We start from the raw sequence: 21,049 nt of genomic DNA on the forward strand, positions 1-21,049 counted from the left end.
GCCCCTCCCCTACTTGTGCGCATACACACACGCCTGTGAACACTCTCTAGACAGACAGAGAAAGAGAAGAGATAAAACAAAAATACAGAGGTAAGTATCAGAAGAAACCGCTGAGAGAATTCAAACCAGCCGCCTCTGCAGATACCAACCTAGTGGCGAAAAAGGGTAGGCGAGGACCCGCATCTATTTTATAGGCTTGACTTCATTGTTTGACCTTTTAACAGTAAACCTCTAAACCTTTGTGAGAAACCTTTTATAACATTAAGTAACACAAAACATCTCTCCATACATTTCCACAGTCTTTTATGTCTTAAATCGTCAGTTTTTCTCATATGGGTCCTCTTGCCCACGTCTTATTGTTTCATTCCAGATAAAGTATATTTCTGTTACGATTATGAACGTTACAAGTTTTGTTCTGTCACTAGTTGCTATTAGCTATTTTACATACATTTTTAATTGAAATAATCCTTGCTCTTAATATTCTTAAACCCACTAACAACAGAAACCATTTTTATGACCTTTGATTTAGCGTTGCGCCCCACCCACAACAGGTAGAAAGTAACTATTTAACAGTAGGTAACACTAACAGAGCACTTGCTATGTGTTACATACTAAACCAGGACATTTCTCATCTCCAGTTTTCACAAGTGTTTCTTCTACTGAAGTATACCCGGTATTAGTTTCAGGTGAACGACACACTGATGCGATACTTGTATATACTGCAAAACGATCACCACGACAAGTAAGCCCAGTCAATTTCCAAAACCCCAGAGTGACAAAATTCTTTTTTTAAGAGGACTGACCCACTCTCCTAAGTACTTTCCAATACGCAACGCAGGGATCATTAGCTATCATCACCATGCCCCACATTGCATCCCATGACTTGCTAATAACCGGAAATTTGTATCTTTTGACCCCCTTCACCCATTTTGCCCACCCTCACCCCTGGCCTCAGACAACCACCGATGTGGTCCCTATATCCACGAGCTCAGGTTTTCATTGTTCGATCCACATGTGAGATCGTACGGTATTTATCTTTTTCTGTCGGACTTATTCCACTTAGCACGATGCTCTCAGCATCTATGAGTGTTGTTGCAAATGGCAAGATTTCGTTTCCATGGCTGAGCAGTTTTTATACACACACGCACACAGAATCGTATTTTCTTTACTTCTCCATCGATGGACACTTAGGTTGCTTCTACATCTTGGCCACTATAAATAACGCTGCGACGACCATGGGGGTACAGACACCTTTTGGATTAGTGCTTTCATTTTCTTCAGATAAATACCCAGAAGTGGAATTGCTGGATTGTACAGTAGCTCTATTTTCAATTTTTTGAGGAACTTCCTTCCTGTTTTCCACAGTGGCAGCACAAATTTACAGCCCCCCCAATAACACATTAAAAAAAAAGTAACACTTACGTGTAGAAACATGAAAAAACCTACAGTCCCACCAACAGTGCATGAGGGTTCCCTTTTCTCCACATCCTCACCAACTTACCGCTTGTCTTCTGGAGGACGGCCATGCTAACAGGTGTGAGGCGGTACCTCACTGTGGTTTTGATTTGCATCCCTGATGATGAGTGACGTTGAGCATCTTTTCAAGCACCTGTGGGCCATCTGGATGATGTCTTCTTTGGAAAAATGTCTTTTCAGCCCCTCTGCCCATTTTCCAATCACACTGCTTTTTGCCATTGGGTTGCAGAAGTTCTTTATATATTTGGATATTAGTCCCTTATCACATACATGATTTGCAAATATTTTCTGACATTCAGTAGGTACCCTACGACTCTTTAAGGTGGTGTTTTGTTTAGGCCACCAGGCGGAATGCAAGGACCTGTAACAAAGACATGTAGAAATGCAGGGGATTCAATAAGACAGGTTTCTTTCTCTCTCATGTAACGGTTCAAAAGCGAAGGAGTGAGCAGCTCTGCTCCAAGGAGCCTGGGGCAGACACCCGGTTCCGCTGTCTTCCTCCGTCGTATCTGTCGCTGGATCCAAGACTGCTGCTTCAATTCTTGTCATTTCCCAGCCAAAGAGAAACAGGAAATGAGGGCACCCAGGGCAAATATGTCCTTAAGAGAACCCAAAAGTTGCCCACAATTCTGCCTTTCAAATCCCAATGCCCCAAACCTAGTCACAGGGCCCTATCCAGGTGCAACTCGCAGGGGAAGGCAGCCAGAGCCGGGTGCCCGTGGGCTAGCTAACACTGGACTGAGAAGTCTATTCTCAAAGGGGAGAACAGCGGCTACTAAGGTACGCTTCGCAATCATGGTCACAGGTAGGGGTTATCACAGCTACGCTTTAAACGAGGGAACTGAGAGAGCTATCTGCCAAAGGCCCCACGGCTAATAATTATTAAGCTAGGGTTCAACTGTATATTCTGTCTCTAGTTCCTAATTCTACTAAGTCATGCTAAGCGACAAGAGGAATGCATATATGCTTTAAAATTTCTTGCGAAATACAGCACAACTGGATTGGATCCAACCAAACGGTCTTGGGTGTCCGGAAGTAGTGGCTTCCCCACCCACAGCAGTGTGGACCTTCCCACCTCCGCGTGAGGAGATTAACTCACTGCCTAATCCCCAGAGGCAGCTGTCATGCAAGACAATGCTGATTCTCCTCAGGGCTCACCATCACCACCTCTTTGTTTCTAGACCTATAACTAGACTCCAGTCCCAACAGATCCCTAAAGGTGAGGTACAAAGTATGACTCAAGAGGAAGTGTGCTACATTTTAAAACAACTACTTGGGTTTTCTCATTTATACAAACAGAAATCCAGGGAACACGTATGAAAATGGAAATTTAAGAAACAGAGGGTTGGATCAGGCTGAATTTATGGATATGGGCTCACAAAGAAATTCTGCTTTTAATGCTGCAGCTCAGGGAGTCAGAAAGGCTCCAAGGGCTGGTTGACCTGAAAGGTGGATCAAAAGATAACCTGCTGTGAGCAGACGGAAAATGCCCAACCTCCCTTGGTTTAATGCAAAGGAAGGGATTCAAAGGCTTAAGGAGATTGGAATGTTAGAGTGGGAATGTCATTTAAGACAGCTCACGCGGTGTGGGTGGATCCAGAAGGCATAATTTTCACCAATACTTGGAGAAATCAATTCGTGAGGGAGGGCCCCAGCATCCTTGAAGAGCTCCATTAATTGCTCTCCTCCATTGGCCAGACCTTCCTTGCACTTGGAACCACAACCACCTCAACTGGAAAACCTAAATGCAGTGGAAGTAACTGGATCCCAGAGAGGCAGCTGCCAGTGGTAGCTCTCACTCAGCAGCCAAAGACAAGGGGGGAGGGTGTGGTTGGTGTAGTGACCACAACGGACAGCAGCCAGAATGGCCACCAGAACAGCAAGATCCACACAGACCTAGGGCACTGGCCACTTAACTATGGGGTGCTACAAGTGAAACACATACAATTCTACCTGATCTGTTTAAGCCAAAAAGATCTAGGTCGAGTGAACAAAAGTCTAAGTCAAAACACGAAGACAGAGCCATGGTCGATCAAATAGAATGAAATCTTGCTATTTTCAACAACGTGGATGGAACTAGAGTATGTTGTGCTAAGTGAAGTCAGTCAGAAAGACAAATATCCTATGACTTCACTCACATGTGGAATTTAAGACACAAGACAGATGAACATAGGGGAAGGGAAGCAAAAATAAGATAATAACAGGGAGGGGGACAAACTGTAAGAGACTCTTAAATACAGAGAACAAACAGGGTTGCTGGTGGGGTGGGAAGGACTAAATGGGGGATGGGCATTAAGGAGGACACTTGGGATGAGCACTGGGTGTTGTACGTAAGTGATGAATCACTAAATTCTATTCCTGAAACCATCATTACACCATGTTAACTAACTTGGATTTAAATTAAAAAAAAAAAAAAACAGTAGAGGAGTTTTTTCACCAAAAATAAAAATAGAAAGTAAAAATTACTGACAATCACTTAAAAAAAAAAAAAAGGAGGATTCTATTAGTAAAGGGAGAATGGAAAGTGGATGTTGGAGAATAAATAGCACCCTTTGACTCAGCACAGAAAAAATTTTTACAACATATTCAATAAGAAAAGCAGGAAATAAAGCAGAATCAATTTTACATGTCTCTGTGTACCCATACACACAATTCTTTTTTCCCCTATATAAACAGTGGTTATCTTTGAAAAACTAACAAACAAACAGAGCCACAGTCCCCCAGTCGATTCCGATTCCCGGACTGAAGCCAGTTTACAAATCCACGCCCTCCTGGGATAAACACCCTGGATACTGACTTGCCCTCTTGAAACACAATGCTTCTGCCAAAACTACCATCTGTGGACTTATAAAATACCTTCTCCATTGTCATGGTATTCCACACAGCATTGCTTTTGATCAAGGAACCCACGTCATGGCAAAAGAAATGCCACCAATGGGCCCACGTTCTTGGAATTCACAGGTCTTCCCAAGTTCCATACCATCCTGAAGGCGCTAGCTTTCCACTACAACAGTGGAATGGCGTTTTGAAGACTTGGTTACAGGGCCAGCTAGGTACTGGCAACACCGTGCAGGGTGCCGACAAGGGTCACCAGAAGACTGTCCACATTCTGAATCAGCATCCAATAATCGGGATCCCTTCCCTGATACCAGGATTCATGGGTGCGGGGGTCCAGGAATCCACAGGTAGAAATGGACACAATACCACTATTACCCCTACTGACTTACTAGCATACATTTTGTTTCCTGTTCTCATGACTTTATGCTCCGCTGACCTAGAGGCCCTAGTTCTAAAGGGAGAAATACCATGCACCCGTAGACACGGTTCTGTTGAACTGGGAATTAAGACTGCCACTTGGCCACTCTGGGTCCCTTTCCTTTGGGCAAGGAAGGGAGCTGTGGTGTCGGCTGGGGTGACTGATCCACACACTCTAGGAGAAAAGGGACTACTACCCACAGTGGAGGTAAAAGCATGTCTGGCATACAGGACATCCCCTAGGCTATCCCTTAGTAGTGCCGTAATTAAGATCAATGGAAAACTACAACGCAATCCAGGTGGCACTACGAACGCTCCAGATCCTTCAGGAATGAAGGTTTGGGCCACTCCATTAGGTAAAGAACCACAACGAGCTGAGCCGCTTGCTGAGGGGTACAGAGAATGGGCAATAGAAGAAGGGTATAAATATCAGCTATGACCACGTGACCAAGCACAGAAATAAGTCTGCAATGGTCATGAGTATTTCCTGACCTTGTTATAATTGTGTTTACATGTCTACGTACATACAGTGAGCAAACGTCCATATGAAGCGAAATTCTTTGCTCACATGTATTAATATGCACAAATACAGCAACACCAGGTATCTCTGAGGAGATGCGTACAAGTGCCAAGTTGACAAGGGGTGCACTTGTGATGGCTAATTTTATGTGTCAGGTTCAGGGGACTAAGAGATGTCCAGACAGCTGGTAAAACCTTATTTCTGGGCGTGTCAGTGACGGCATTTCTGGAAGAGCATTTGAACTGGTGAACTGAGTAAAACAAGACTGTGGTCTTTTCCGTTTTCTTTTTGCCGATGTGGGTGGGCATTATCCAATCCTTTGCGAGCCTGAACAGAACAGAAAGGCAGAGGAAGGGTGAATGCACCATGTGTTTGACCTAGGTCATCCATCTGCCTGCCTTCAGGCGCTGGCGCTCCCGGTCCCCAGGCCTCTGGACTCCTATGAGGACTTAACCATCAACATCCTCCCGGATCCCCAGGCCTTCAGACTTAGACTTGAGGACACTATCAATGGCCCGGTTACGGTTTACAGACGGCAGCTTGTGGGACCTGTCAACCTGTATAGCCGCGTGAGGCAATCCCTGTAATAAACATCTATCCACATCTATCTAGGTATGGAAGGCACTCTCAGTATCTAATTCCGAACCCCTCATTTTACACTAATAGTAACAAAAACTCAGAAATCAAAAGTGTGGCTTTTAAGGTCCTCCAGCCAGTTAGTGAAAACAAGGGCAAGTAGAGGTCGTCCACTGGGTTCCCTCCCTGGGCTCTTTCCACTATGCTGTTCCATGTTCCAGGGAAGGCAAGCTTTGTCTTGTTGTAATTAGTCATCCCCATGTGTCGAACGGTTTAAGAAATTTTTCCTTCCACATGAGAACAAAGTTCTGGTCCCAAGTGGATCTGAAAGTCCGCTCAGACATTACCACTTCAGTACATTTACTGAAAATGAAACAGATTTTTGAAGTACAGAACAGGTTTTTAAACGTTTGCAAGGCAACAACTTATTCCCACCGTCCATTTCATTGAGCGCAGTAGTGGCGATCAGAGCTGGAACGCTCACTTCAGTCGTATCACCAACGATGGAGGGAGGAGACGGTGACTCCGGTACAGGGAGAATACATCACGACCGGCGTATCTCATGGTCCCGATGACTCCAACTTGGTTTGAGAAGATTATTCATTACCTTGGTCAAGGATCCAAATGCAACCCAAGTAAAATTAAAGAATAAGTGACCCTTCCAAAATCTGAAATCACCTTTTGTTCAGTGAAGCTGCTTCTGACAACGGGCGTACAACCCGGCAGAATGCAGTGCTGCACTCTCGGAAATCTATCTATGAAAGAGCATAACAGATATTTAGTCTAAAAACAAACACTGCAACCCACAAGATTGGAATGTGGAATGCTCATATCAAAGGAACTTATTCTCAATGACACACAAATAGTTACACATGAACACTTTTACCTAGATAAAAATTAATGCCCGCCATTAACTGGTTCCTGTTAATGCTGCCACTGTACCCAGTACTTTTTTTTATTGTTTTTAATGTTTATTAATTTTTGAGAGACAGAGACAGAGCATGAGTGGAGGAGGGACAGAGAGAGAGAGAGAGAGACAGGGAAGCAGGGAAGCGGCCTCCGAGCTGTCAGCACAGAGCTCGACGCGGGGCTCAAACCCATGGACGATGAGATCATAACCTGAGCTGATGTCGGACGACGCTCAACCGACTGAGCCACCCAGGCGCCCCAGTACCCAGTACTTTTAACATATGATTTTTCAACTCAACAACCCCGCAACATTTTATTTTTGCCGCTGATAAAAAAACAGTGAACATTCACCAGAAGTTGAGTAACTCGGGGACACCTGGGTGGCTCAGTCAGGGAGCGTCTGACTCTTGATTTCAGCTTGGGTCACGAGCTCACAGTTTATGAGTTCGAACCCTGCATCAGGCTTTGCGTTGACAGCACAGAGCCTGTTTGGGATTCTCTCTCTCCCTCTCTCTGTCCCTCCCCTGCTTATGCTCTCTCTCCCAAAATGAATAAACTTAAAAAAAAAAGGGGGGGGGGGGGAGGAATTGAGTAACTTGCCCAGTATCAGTAACTCATATGTAATCTTACCAAGAGAAGAGTCAAATACTTTCAGAAAAACGAACCTGAAGGATATATTTTGCTTATTAAAGAGAAGGATATGGGCATTATCTTCAACCATAAAGTCCTAACTACCATCTCTGCGTATATGAATGTGGACTTACGTACGCGACACAAACAGCGTAGCATCTGGAAAGCAGGCGGCCTGCAGGACACGTTAGGGGTACGCTACCTGGCTCTGACAAGACGTCTCAACGGAGAGGCCCACGCACGCCATCACGTCTACGTTATCTTTCCTCGGACCCAGACCAAACTCTTTTCTGAATTCGCCATTCAACCGCCAAGTCTGCATTCCTGTTTGCCCAACTGCTACCCCCACATCCCTCGTTTCTGCATCTGTGTCCTCCAGATTCCCATCTATTACCTCATTCCTTTTCATTGGAGGCAGATAGAGAACTCAGAGAGCCCAGAGCGAGCCTCCGGCCTCTTCCTGCAGCGATGAGCCCCCGAGAGTTAGCCTATCCATCCCGCTACAGGGTCGGGTGCCATGCTTTGTTCACAGTCTTTTCTCAGATGGAGAAGAAATACCCCAACTTCTGAGGACAAGGGTTGAACAGCAAGAAAATGACTAAAAGTTCTTAAACTCCGAAATGAACAAAAGGAGATAAGCGCGCGTAACAAAAGGTCCCACTCAGGACCGGCGTTAAGGGTACCGCGCCACACCGCCCGCCCGCCTCCGAGCCTCGCGCCTGCCACGCACAGCTCTGTGGCTCCCTCGGCCTCGCCTTCAGGCCTCGCTGAGACAGCCACCGGCAGGAGGAATCCCTTCACTAAAGAGAAAGATTGAGAACTACTTGCTCAGAGAGCCACAAATCAGAGGACAGGCCAAGAGTCAGGCCCACGTCGTCCGGCTCCACCTCCACCGCACCCACGGTCACGGAGGAAACATGAATCTGGATGCCGTCAGGTGGATTCAGAGCCCACCCGGGGCATGCGAAGTGAATTCCATGCTTCATACCATAGTGTGGGTCGTGGCAGAGCCGTGTCCACCCGAGGAAAGCAGGGAGCAGCGAAAGGGGCATCAGCTCTCCAGAACAAGGCCCGGCAAGGCCCCAGCCTGAGCCCGTCCTCCAACCCCTCCTCGGGCCAATCCTCCCCCTCCCCCCGGGCCCTGCTCACAGTTTGCAAATGTAGAAAAATGGTCCTACCTAGTGGGGGGGACACCCCACTATTAAATACTGTTAACCCAGGACTAGAGTCCGTGAAATGTCCCTCAACAAAAAGGTAGACAGTCCAGAAGGACTTACTTAATATTCCTCCTTTTGGGGTCGCCTGGGTGGCTCACTCAGTTCACCATCCGATTCTTGGTTTCAGCTCAGCTCATGATCTCATGATCTCATGGGATTGAGCCCCGTGTCGGGCTCCACGCTGACAGTGTGGGGCCTGCTTAGGATTCCCTCTCTCTCCTCTCTCTCTGCCCCTCCCCCCTTCAAAATAAGTAAATGTTAAAAAGAAATCTGTTTTCAGACTTTTCTTTCTTCCTCAAAAGTATAGTCAAAGTGAGCCTCCAGACAGAATGCAAACTGGTGTAACCACTCTGGAAAACAGTACGGAGGTTCCACAAAAAATTAAAAATAGAACTACCCTATGACCCAGCAACTGCACTACTAGGTATTTATCCAAGGGATACAGGGACACATGCACCCCAATGTTTATAGCAGCACTATCAACAACAGCCAAAGTATGGAAAGAGCCCAAATGTCCATCAACAGATGAATGGATAAAGAAAATATGGTACATATATACAATGGAGTATTACTCAGCAATCAAAAAGAACGAAATCTTGCCATTTGCAACTACGTGGATGGAACTGGAGGGTATTATGCTAAGTGAAATTAGTCAGAGAAAGACAAAAATCATATGACTTCACTCACATAAGGACTTTAAGAGACAAAACAGGTGAACATAAGGGAAGGGAAACAAAAATAATATAAAAAACAGGTACGGGGACAAAACAGAAGAGGCTCATAAATATGGAGAACAAACTGAGGGTTGCTGGAGGGGTTGTGGGAGGGGGGATGGGCTAAATGGGGAAGGGGCACTAAGGAATCTACTCCTGAAATCACTGTTTCACTATATGCTAACTAACTTGGATGTAAAATAAACAATAAATAAATTAAAAAAGGGGGGGGGGGCACCTGCGTGGCTCAGTTGGCTGAGCATCTGACTTCGGCTCAGGTCATGATCTCATGGCTCGTGAGTTCGAGCCCCATGTTGGGCTCTGTGTTGACAGCTCAGAGCCTGGAGTCTGCTTCGGATTCTGTGTCCCTCTCTTTCTCTGTCCCTCCCTCGCTCATGCTCTGTCTCTCTCTCTCAAGAATAAAACATTTTAAAAAATTAAAAAAAAAAAAGCCTCCAGAAAGGGGAGTATTCAAAAGTTTTTTTGGAAGTCATCTGGTGGTTCTTATAGGGGAGAAAATCCATTTCCCTTCTACCTTTCTAAGTTCTCAGACAGGTCTCTATAAGAAAAGACAAATTCACGAAAGAAAGCATACAAATTTACTTCATACAAACTTTATGTGATACAGGAAGCTTCATAAGGAAATGAAGACCAAAGAAATAGTTATACTAAATTTTTATACTAAGTTTGATCAAAAGTAAAGAGAAAATGAAAAAAAAATGCAATAGGACAAAAAAGAATGTGAGCTGAGAGGGGTAAATGGGGAAACAGTCTTCTCGGTGTCCCCCCTCTTTGGAGAGAAGGGTACTCCTTTCCTCCGGCACAGGGAGGGCACCTCCCATTTGAGGGTCTAGACCCACTTCAGGGAAGGTCAAACATCCTCCCTGCACGTGCCATTTCTCGAATTCCTTCAGTTTATAAAATTCAACGTGCCAAGGGGCCATATTCTGGGGTAGCATGTCCTGAACCCTGTCATTCTCCCGTGTGAAACTTTCCCAGCAGGTTTCACAGTCCACACACCGAGCTGGTTGACTGTCCTCTAACCTAGTGACCCAGTGAACAGCGTCTCGTTTCAGGAGGTGGTAGTGCAGGTGTGAGCAGGTACCCACCCCCCCCCAATTAGGTCTCTGTATGGTGTAAACAATCAGGCATTTAAGAAGGGATGTTTCCCGGGGCGCCTGGGTGGCTCAGTCGGTTAAGCGGCCGACTTCGGCTCAGGTCATGATCTCGCGGTCCGTGAGTTCGAGCCCCGCGTTGGGCTCTGTGCTGACAGCTCAGAGCCTGGAGCCTGTTTCAGATTCTGTGTCTCCCTCTCTCTGACCCTCCCCTGTTCATGCTCTGTCTCTCCCTGTCTCAAAAATAAATAAAACGTTAAAAAATAAAATAAAATAAAAAAAAGAAGGGACGTTTCCCTAGAAGCAGGAGGAAAACAAAAGATGGTTAGAACAAACTATAAACTCAGTTTTTGAGTCCAGAAGGCAGTCAGGTAAGATTCTACCTGCTCGGCTCAAAGCATCTTTCAGACGGTGGAGTGAGGACAGGGGCGACATTGCAACAGATTCTCCGGCTTTGCAGTTCGAATGTCTGCGTCAGGCCATCAGGTGACCCCATGAACTTCCCGAGTGGCCCACACAGCTACAGGCAGGAAGGGAGCTCACACATGACCTGCTGGGTCACATCAGGTCAGCTAGCCTCAGCTTCAGGGTTCAAGAAAAGGACAGTTTTAGTTCTGAATGGTCCCAAAGCGAAAGGGTAGGGAAAAAATTAGAAATGTTAATTTGGAGTCTTATAGCCAGGTACTGAGAAAACCAGAAGAACTCAGGATCCAGCCCACTCTATAGATAGATACTTTAAGAAAGTTTACAATTTCCTAATGAAAACCTTCAACTCAATCGACTACAGTTAGCTCCTGAAATACTATTTTTCTCTCTTTAGTCACTCCCATTTCTATCAAAGATAAGAAAGTATTTGCAAAATAAGCCTAGCCTCAATAAGTGGCCTGATTATTTACACAAGTGCAGCTACAATATTTGTGTTCTGTGGTCAAAGTGACTGAAATTTTTAAGTTTGCTTTGCTGCAACTTTTAAGGACTCTCAGCTTCCAAAGTTTCTCATGGCTGGGAAGCCAAGCCAGGAAACTGCCACTATATTTTGCCTATAGATTTGGCTGAATTCCTCTCTTCCTAAGGGTCCCAAAATATTTTAAGGTTCCTGGGCCTCCCAGGAAGCGACATTCCTTACTCACTTATAAGGCTGGGAAACCTGCAAGCCAGATACCAGGCCAGTTTTTCCCCCAAGAGAGTTTCATTACCACCGCTCCATAAAGACCATCTTAGTTCCTTAAAACCATCTGGTCATATCTAATTGTATACATCATTCTCAAATATGACAGTCGAGTCAACATCGGTAATATAACCAAAGCTTTCAATGACATCCTATTACAAGGAAAAGAGATTCTTGTAGGACCTATGGAAATAACGATACTGCCATGACAATAAAAAGGCAGTAAGAGTCTCGGGGTTCTGGAAGGACCAGGGAGGGAGAAAAAGTCATTGTTTCATCTCCGTTCACAAAAGTATACTTTACCAAACTGCTGTAAGTAACAGACAGTTTAAGAGAAAAACCAAATATTAAAGAATGAGCAACATTTCAAACAAAAAGTTGTCAAAAAAATTATAACTCTCCTCAGCAGTTCAGTCTCATGTAATTAATGCTTTTTCTGGTTGATCTTTGATCAGCAGTTTTAGGAACCCGCAAACTTCATCAGTTTGGAAAATTACTCAGACCACTGGCATGGTCTCAAAGTCATACATGGGAGGGCATCACTGGGCACTGTGGCCTGTAGCTGATTGTAAACACTTTCAGACAAGGATCAGGAGTTAAACACCACCACCACCACCACCAGTCTGTACACGACACAAGACCGTAAAATGGCCCTGGTTAAAGGTCTGATGAGGTCATTCTGACGTAACTGACAAGGCACTGTACTTCAGTGACATAATAACCAGAAGTATGACGGATAACCTGATGCGGAACACCTCATAAACATCAAAAGTACTGATGAATTTCCATGAACTTCATACAATTCGGAAATATTTATATTAATAGCACATATCCATACATTATAACCTAAAGAAAGCTTATCGTCACTTGATTTGACAATACTTGCAACACAGTTTAATACAGCAAATAAGCCCAATTAGTTTAACATCTCTCTCTTTTACAAAGTGAGAAACAAATCCTTTGAGATTTCCCAGGGACTTTCTTTAAAAGCTCAAGTCAGTTTAAGTCACCAAGACTTTATTTAGAATTGGATTTTGGAAAACTGGTCAAAACCATCAACAGATTTGAATGCTTGATCAAATAGCACCATAGATCGTTCTAATACTTCATTATCTATTTAACCAAAATGACAAAAAGTTCCCAAAGGCAGATACAGAAGGTAACACAGTTGTGAAAAAACCCTTAGCTGTTTTAATATTGAGAAGATTTGGTTTTCTTAAGTAACCAAAGACCTGATAAGCACAACATGAAGCCCAGGAAATCATTCTGATAACAAAATTTTGGTTCCCCAGGAAAATTACTTAAAACATAAAGAAAAAAATCTTTTTACAATTTCTTAATGAAAGCACACCAATAAGCCAAGAAAATTCATCATTCTAGTTTTACATCAGTATACTTCTGATATTAAGGTTCATCTTTTCTTTTACTTTACAAATAAAGCTATTCAATCTTGGCAGCTTGACAACACAATAAAATCCCTTTTCCTCAACACTTCTACAAACTTTTAAAAAATGCATCTACCTAGTTTTCATTTTTCATCTACCTACTCTTTTCATTTTTCTATTCTAGAACAGCCAGCCATATCCTATATTAGGACAAATTACTTTCTCTCCTAACAAAAATATATCCTTTACACCTTATATACTTTTTCTTATCATAAACACATTTTCCTTGCACAGTTTGCATACTTTTCTTCTTTGTCTTTATTATTTCTAGTAGTTTCATTTACACAATCTATAAGAATGTTTAACCCTCAGTAACCCTAATTTTCAGTGAAAACTAGGAAGCAGGCAATTATGAGCGGTCTGCCACATGCTAACATCCTGTAGTAAACTAGCAAATCGATGAATTCATTACTTCAGTTTCTAGAGGCATATGCTTCCTCTGAGTACAACTTTTGGATGTGACAAAGGACATGTTTGCTAAATAGACGGACACAAATATCTCTTGTCTCTCTATAAAATTTAAGAAGCAAAAAGTACATAAATTTATGTTCTGCAGTTAGTATTCCAGTGCTTTATCTTATTTGGAAATGGTCTAGATATTCAGTGAATATCCATCATTTAACTTAGTATAGCTTTAATGTTTCAAGTTATCAAAAAATTTTTGGAAACTCTTTTTAAGTGGACAGGGGAGCCTGGGTGGCTCAGTTGGTTAAGCATCTGACTTTTGCTCAGGTCACGATCTCCCGGCTCCTGAGTTCAAGCTCCGCGTCGGGCTCTGTGCTGACAGCTCAGAGCCTGGAGCCTGCTTCGGATTCTGTGTCTTCCTCTCTCTCTGCCCCTTCCCCACTTGTGCTCTGCCTCTCTCTCTCTCAAAAATAAACATTAAAAAAATTTTTTTAAAAAGTACACATATTATACAACAAGATTGTTTTTAAAAAGCTCATAAACTTTTACCCCTCTTACATTAATTCACTTGTTCTTAACAAGTATGCCTGAATTAATCATGAAAATTTTGTGAGATATTAAATAAAACTATCCATCATTTTAAATGATTTTTCTTGTGGACAAATCAGACAGGCATGAAAAATACTTGATGTCTCCCGTCTTTCTTTCTTTCTTTTTTTTTTTTTTTATTTTACTGTTGTCCTTGACATATATCAATTTATTTTGATTGTACCTTTTGTTCTTAGGTTGGATTTATATTTTCATAATCTTATGCATTTAGTAGAGATAACATAAGCTCATGTGACCAGTAAACCCAGGTAGGAAAAAACTGTATGGCTGCATTATATTTAAGGCTGACAACCTTAAAGATTCATCTGTTTTGATTTTATTAACAATCTTAAAGCTAGCTTTATTTACCAGAGGTTAACCCAGATCATGTGAACTTTAAAATAAAAGGCTTGGGTCCGTTTCTATATTCCTTAGAGTTGTAGCAGAGTTGTAGCAATACTTGAATTTATGTAGGTGCTCATTTATCTCCAAGCCAACTTGAAAGACCTCCTTTAAGGGATTGTATAAATGAACCTGGTAATACTTTCCCGAGATAGAAAAATATCACATACACATAACCTACAGATGCATACAAACACAAAGATTTCACAGCTTCCACTCTAGAATTTTAGCGGTGGGGTACCTGGGTGGCTAAGTCAGGTAAACATCTGACTCTTGATTTCGGCTCAGGTCATGATCCCAGGGTCATGGGATAGAGCCCTGCATCGGCTCAGCCTGGGGCCTGCTTAAGATTCTCTCTCTCTCCTGGGGCGCCTGGGTGGCTCAGTCGGCTGAACGTCCGACTTCAGCTCAGGTCATGATCTCATGGTTCATGAGTTTGAGCCCCGTGTCAGGCTCTGTGCTGACAGCTCAGAGCCTGGAGCCTGTTTCTGATTCTGTGTCTCCCTCTCTCTCTGCCCCTCCCCTGCTCATGCTCTGTCTCTGTCTCAAAAATAAATTTTAAAAAAATTTTTTTAATTAAAAAAAAAAAAAAGATTCTCTCTCTCTCTCTCTCCCTCTGCCCCTCTCCCCTGCTCACACACACTCTCTCTCTCTAAAATTTAAAAAAATAAAATTTTAGCGATGTGTCCATAAAACATAATAAAACAAACTCACTGGTTTTTATCCATTTTATATTTTTATCTGAATTGTGTTTGTGACAAAGAGGGTAAATTGGGGGTTACCTCCTCACGATGAGGGCTAATGCTTTGACTAATATTTTTGGAGAAGGCTTAGAGGAGTTTTATTTGCCCTGACTCGTAATCTTATGAGGGCCGTAAGCTGCATTTTACACAAGTGACTGAAGAGACGTTTAGCGCAGTCTCCACTGCGCATCTGAGCAGATAAAATATTACATCAGTTTCCAATTGGCCTTTTTTCTTCTCAGCCTGATAAATGCCAGGAAGTCTGAAGTTCAAGCGTCTGTGGAGCTGGAGTGGAAAGAGGTCTGGCAGCATGGACAGAAGGACGGATGAGATAGGGGCTGGGGGCGGGGGGGGTTACCTGTTGAGGGACCCAGGGGACTGAATGGAGGATCAAGGGAGCAAGAGGAAGACAGAGGAGGAGAAGCCACAGGCAGACAGATGTCTCAGAGGAGCAGTTTGCCATTCTAAGTGTCCTAAAGAAGCCAATGACATTCCAAATTATCCTCGGCAAAACCGCGCCGACGCAAAGGGACATAGAGGGAGCTGGTGACACACAGTGGGCAGGAGCTGGAGAAGGGTTAGAAGCTCCCACGGGAGGAGCAGGATCAGAGAGAAGCGCCGACTTAAAAAGAAAAAAAAAATCAGCTTCCAAGGAGGGCAACTTCTGACCATGTATTTTTTTTAAAGATCTCCTTTAAAATATCTTACCAGGTTTCAGACAGGACAGACAATAAATACCCCTGACAGTCATGAACTGCCCCCACCCCGACTTTTTTTTTTTTAAACCAAAGCTGCACCTGTTTCAAGTGATTCCAAACTGATAATAAGCCTTTTATGACTTAAAACCAATGAGCCTTTTACGGCTCAGACAGGGACACAACCAGCTTCCCAACGAGGGTGCAGAGGAATCTTCCCACCATCCAGAGCCAGAAACAGCCAAGAAGAGACTCTGACAACACGCCTGACAGGTGGCACCAGTTTGGGGGGCGGGGGGGCGGGATTAGCCACAAATGGGGTGCAACTCACAGTTGTGTCCAGCCACGCTCCTGGGGACCCCAGCCTGACAACTGAGCCCTACACACACAAGTGTATAACCTGCACGCCCCGTGGTGGAAAGCCACGCCAAGCTTTCAGGGCGACAGATGAGACACACAGGAGGACCAGGACAGCAAGAGTGTGGGGGAGTCCCTGGAGGGAAAGGGTCAACAAATGGCTGCCCAGAATCAAATCCACAAGAGTCACAATTCAAACATCTAGTTTCTACAACCGTTTCCCCCCTGCTAGTCTGAATTTGGAACAGAAGGGACAAAGATAAGCGCTTACCGTTTTCTCTCTGGCGTAGACCAGGCACTACACGAAGATGTGAGACAGCTGGCCGCGGCAAGAATTCCAGCCTTTCATGGACTTTGGCCAGTTCTCCCAAGATCCCGTCTGCAGACTCTGGAGTGAGCAGGGTCCCAGCCAGCCCCTCATGGTCACCAGAAACTGCAAGGGAGGAAAAATATCTTTTCTCTCTACTCTTCTAAATTTTTGGCTGGGTCTCTGTGACAAAAGACAGATTAACAAAGAAAGGCATATTATTTGTTTTAAACATAAGTTTTATGTGACAGAGGAGACTTTGTAAGGAAATTAAGACCAAAGAAATGGTTAAACCTAACTTTTCATACTGGGTATGACGAAAACAATCATGGAAAAACACGGTAAGATAAAGGAAGATAAAAGCTAGGAATAGTAAACTGGGGAATCTTAGCAAAGACTGTTCATTCAATTCCCCTTGGCATCCCTCACCCTCAGACAGAAGGGTGCTCCTCTCCTCTGGGCACAGGGAGGGCACCCCTCGTGTGAGGGTCTATGACCTGTTTCGGGGGAAGGTCAGAAAGTCCTGCCTGCACCTGCCATTCCTCAAATTCCTTCAGCTTAAAATATCCAACATGCCAAGGTGCCGTACTTTGGGGTAGCGCGTCCTAAACCCCATCATTCTCCTTCAAACCAGTCATTTCCAGGGTACGTGGCTGGCTCACAAGTTATTTCCTATGATTCTCAATGAAAGAGTTTTGCTAGTTAGTAAGAATGGGTATGCAAGTCCTCCCCCACCCCCAGGTTCGGTGCAAAACACTCCAGACAAGCACAAGGACAAGGCGGACTTCTAGTTCTGGCAGTATAAACCTGATGGCTGCAGAGCGCCCAGAGATGCTGTCTTACAGATCTCAAAATTCTTTTTAAATTTTTTTTTCAACGTTTTTTTATTTATTTTTGGGACAGAGAGAGACAGAGCATGAACGGGGGAGGGGCAGAGAGAGAGGGAGACACAGAATCGGAAACAGGCTCCAGGTTCCGAGCCATCAGCCCAGAGCCCGACGCGGGGCTCGAACTCACGGACCGCGAGATCGTGACCTGGCTGAAGTCGGACGCTTAACCGACTGCGCCACCCAGGCGCCCCTCAAAATTCTTTTTAAAACGTAGGGCAGAGCTAGCTATAAAGCAAGAGACATGTTCCAAGGCGGAAATGGTAAGAAAGCACAAACCTAGAGGTGAGTTAGTTCTGAAACCAGCATGTCCTATGCGCATCCGCACAGAACTTGAAGAGGGGAGCTAGAACTTGAAGAGGGGAGAGGAGAAGCTAGAGGAAAAGGTCACAGGAGGCAAACAGGTGGGTGTATGCCAGGTGCAGAGCAGAAACCCTCCCACATAAAGCCCTAAAGGGGAGATGCGTTAAAAAACAATTCATCTTACTGTTGATACACACGAAGGAGTGGTCAGAAGGAAAAAAAAAAAAAAAAGAAAAGAAAAAAAAGATAAATGCATATGGGTAAATCTAAACACTACGTCATTTTCTGGGGTTAAAAGATCAAGTCCCAGAACTGTAATGCCAATAAAGCAGTGTGTATCAGAAAGAGGCTGATCCTACTGTCCTTAACTTCCTTAGGATAACCAGTAAAAGAAAAGAAACGGAATGAAAACCTTCCAGCGGAGGTCAAAGCGTGAAAGTGGAACGAAGAGAGAAGACAGCACAGGACAGGACAGAGCATCCAGGCCTCGGAGTCAGAGCCCCAGGTGGGGGGCCCAGGGTGGAACCCTAGCTCTGCACCTGGCAGTTCTCTCCACAAACACAAGCCATCCGCTTCTCAAATTCCAGTTTCTTCATCTTTAAAAAGAGATAATAATACAAAGCTTCTAGCCCAGGATCTGAGTTAACACTGGAGTACCTGATACCCGGCCCCAAGCCGGTTCCCTTCCTGCTTTTCATGACCCTCGAGTGTGTTCACCACCAAGCAGGTCACTGTTGCAGGTGGCTAGATCAGATCATTTTTATCATGAATACCACAGCTGGTACAGTCAACTATACTCCTTCCTTATTCAGCTAAAAAGATTCCAAATAAAACTATAGCATATACAGTAGCTCAAGCTGTTTACTGTTCCAAAAGCGTGCTTACATGTATAGGTTTTTGCAAGAAAGATGAAGTTCAAGCTGAAGCGAATGCCCCTTTCGTAGCAAAATGCAAGGCTAACACTTCGTATATGATAAAGAAAACCCAGTAGCTGCTTTCTTAGGTACCTACCGACCTGTCCAACCCCCACCTTTCTGGAATTTAAAAAAAAAGAAAAAAATGTTTTTAATTATATCACCTCAAAGATATAAAACTCATTTCAGCTAGTTAAAATTTGTTAAAATTCAGAATGAGCATATAATCCCAAAATACAATAACATCTTGTTGTATAAAGATTATTTTGTGAATTTAGAAACTGTGCTCCAAAAATCAGAGTGTTCAGAAAAAGATAAGTAAGTCAAGTATTTCCCAATAATAGTGTTATAAAGGTTGACTCTAGGACAAAATAACGTGAGACTCCTTGAGTTCAACAGCCCACATATGGATTATCCCTGCTCTTTCCACACCCCCTTTTTAAACTGTCCATGGCCAATTTTATTTATTTTTTAATTTTTTAACATTTATTTTTGAGAGAGAAACAGAACACGAACAGGGGAGGGGCAGAGAGAGAGAGAGACACCTAGAATCGGAAGCAGGCTCCAGGCTCCAGGCTGTCAGCACAGAGCCCGATGAGGGGCTCGAGCCTGTGAACCCTGAGATCATGACCTGAGCCGAAGCTGGACACTCAACTGACTGAGCCACCCAGGTGCCACCCAGGCGCCCCCTCCATGGCCAATTTTAAATTCTGAGTGGATTTTTTCTCTTCTTCACAGGATGCTTCCAGAACTTCCCCGTCTGTACATTTTAAAGAACAGAAATTAATTTCCATAACTGTGTAAGATAAACTTCAAAGCAATTTCTGCCCCCCAAATTATAACATGACCCAAAATAAAGTATGAATGCTTTAAGGTTTTTGTTCCTACCAGTATAAAGGTCTGACTACCCCCGACTTTGAAGCACACGTGGCAGTCGGCAAGGTGACCCAATCCTCTCACCTGAATAAAAATGGTAAAAGCTGGGGGCACCTGGGTGGCTCCGTCGGTTAAGCGTCCAACTTCGGCTCGGGTCATGATCTCACGGTTCGTGGGTTCGAGCCCCGCGTCGGGCTCTGTGCCGACAGCTCAGCCTGGAGCCTGCTTCCGATTCTGTGTCTCCCCCTCTCTCTGTTCCTCCCCTGCTCTCACTGTCTCTCTCTCACTCTCTCAAAAATAAATAAAGATTACAAAAAAATCTTTTTAAATGCTAAAAGCCGAAAATGTTTTGCAAGAAACCAACTGGCAGCCACTGAAACTAAAGATGAAAGTTTCATTAGAACAGAAATGGAAAACCCTGCATGTATACACACGCTCCAACAGGAAATGACGTACGTGGTGGACCTCAGGAGTGAAACCCTCAAGGGAGCTGTATTCCACACACAGCAAGGCCTCCGGGCTTGATGCGCAGCACAGCAGCCAAGGGCTACGGCCCTGAGGTCGGGGTGCCCAGGTCCAAATCCCAGGTCCAGTTACTGTGCCACACGGGCAGTCTACGTCCCTTCCACAGACCTCAGTGTCCCTAACTGTGAGGCTGGCATGATAGCCCTTAACAGGCCTGCAGAAGGGTTAAATTCGAAAGAACAGACACAAAGTCCTGAGCACGAGAATCGGCATATAGTAAACACTTAATGATTCTAGCTCATTTAATAGCTAGCCACGGAATCCCGTTTCTCTTATTTTACGCTACGGCACTACTAGAAGCATCGAAAAGCACGCTGCGCACTTGTTAATTAAAGAAATTACATTTCAGTTACTCGCTCCCTGATAGGTGCAGGTAATCCTAATGCCCATCATACAGCATTCAGCCAACACAACCACATCCAATACCAAACAGCCACAAATGAAATCATTAATAATTATTAAAGCATACCAGTGACCACTGACCTGCTCACCTGAGCCCAGAGATCTTATTACTAACAATCAGGTTACAGTATTAAGGGACTAATGAAATTTTTCTGTAATATACTGCCGCAGTGACCTTGAAAGGCAACCATAAAAAACGGTAATAAAGTCTGGGGCGCCTGGGTGGCTCAGTCGGTTGGGCGTCCGACTTCGGCTCAGGTCCGGATCTCGCGGTCCGTGAGTTCGAGCCCCGCGTCGGGCTGTGTGCTGACAGCTCAGAGCCTGGAGCCTGTTTCAGATTCTGTGTCTCCCTCTCTCTCTGACCTTCATGCTCTGCTCTCAGACCATTCATGCTCTGTCTCTCTCTGTCTCAAAAATAAATAAACGTTAAAAAAATTAAAAAAAAACTTAATAAAGTCAAAAATAATCAAGAACCACCAATTACTCTGCAACCACAATTCAATATGCCCCCCTCACAGCCTTAGCAGCTGGGGGTGGGAATCGGAGATGCGAGCCTACTCAAAACAGTTTCGTTCGTTTGTGTAATACGTTCCAGGGGCATGAGGACCCATGGCAGATAAT

The 21,049-nt window shown here is 44.2% G+C and overlaps 1 protein-coding gene across 1 annotated transcript in view; it reads right to left on the reverse strand.

The window, feature by feature from the left end:
- The window catches only part of DISP1 (dispatched RND transporter family member 1), a 186,169-nt gene that overhangs the window by 147,421 nt on the left and 17,699 nt on the right, over positions 1 to 21,049 (reverse strand). The window contains 1 exon segment of the mRNA XM_053909475.1: positions 16,486 to 16,647. The gene's annotated coding sequence lies outside the window, so the exon portion shown is untranslated.

This window comes from Panthera pardus, unplaced genomic scaffold (genome assembly GCF_024362965.1).
Source record: "Panthera pardus isolate Hobbes unplaced genomic scaffold, ASM2436296v1 HiC_scaffold_21, whole genome shotgun sequence".
NCBI lineage: Eukaryota > Metazoa > Chordata > Mammalia > Carnivora > Felidae > Panthera > Panthera pardus.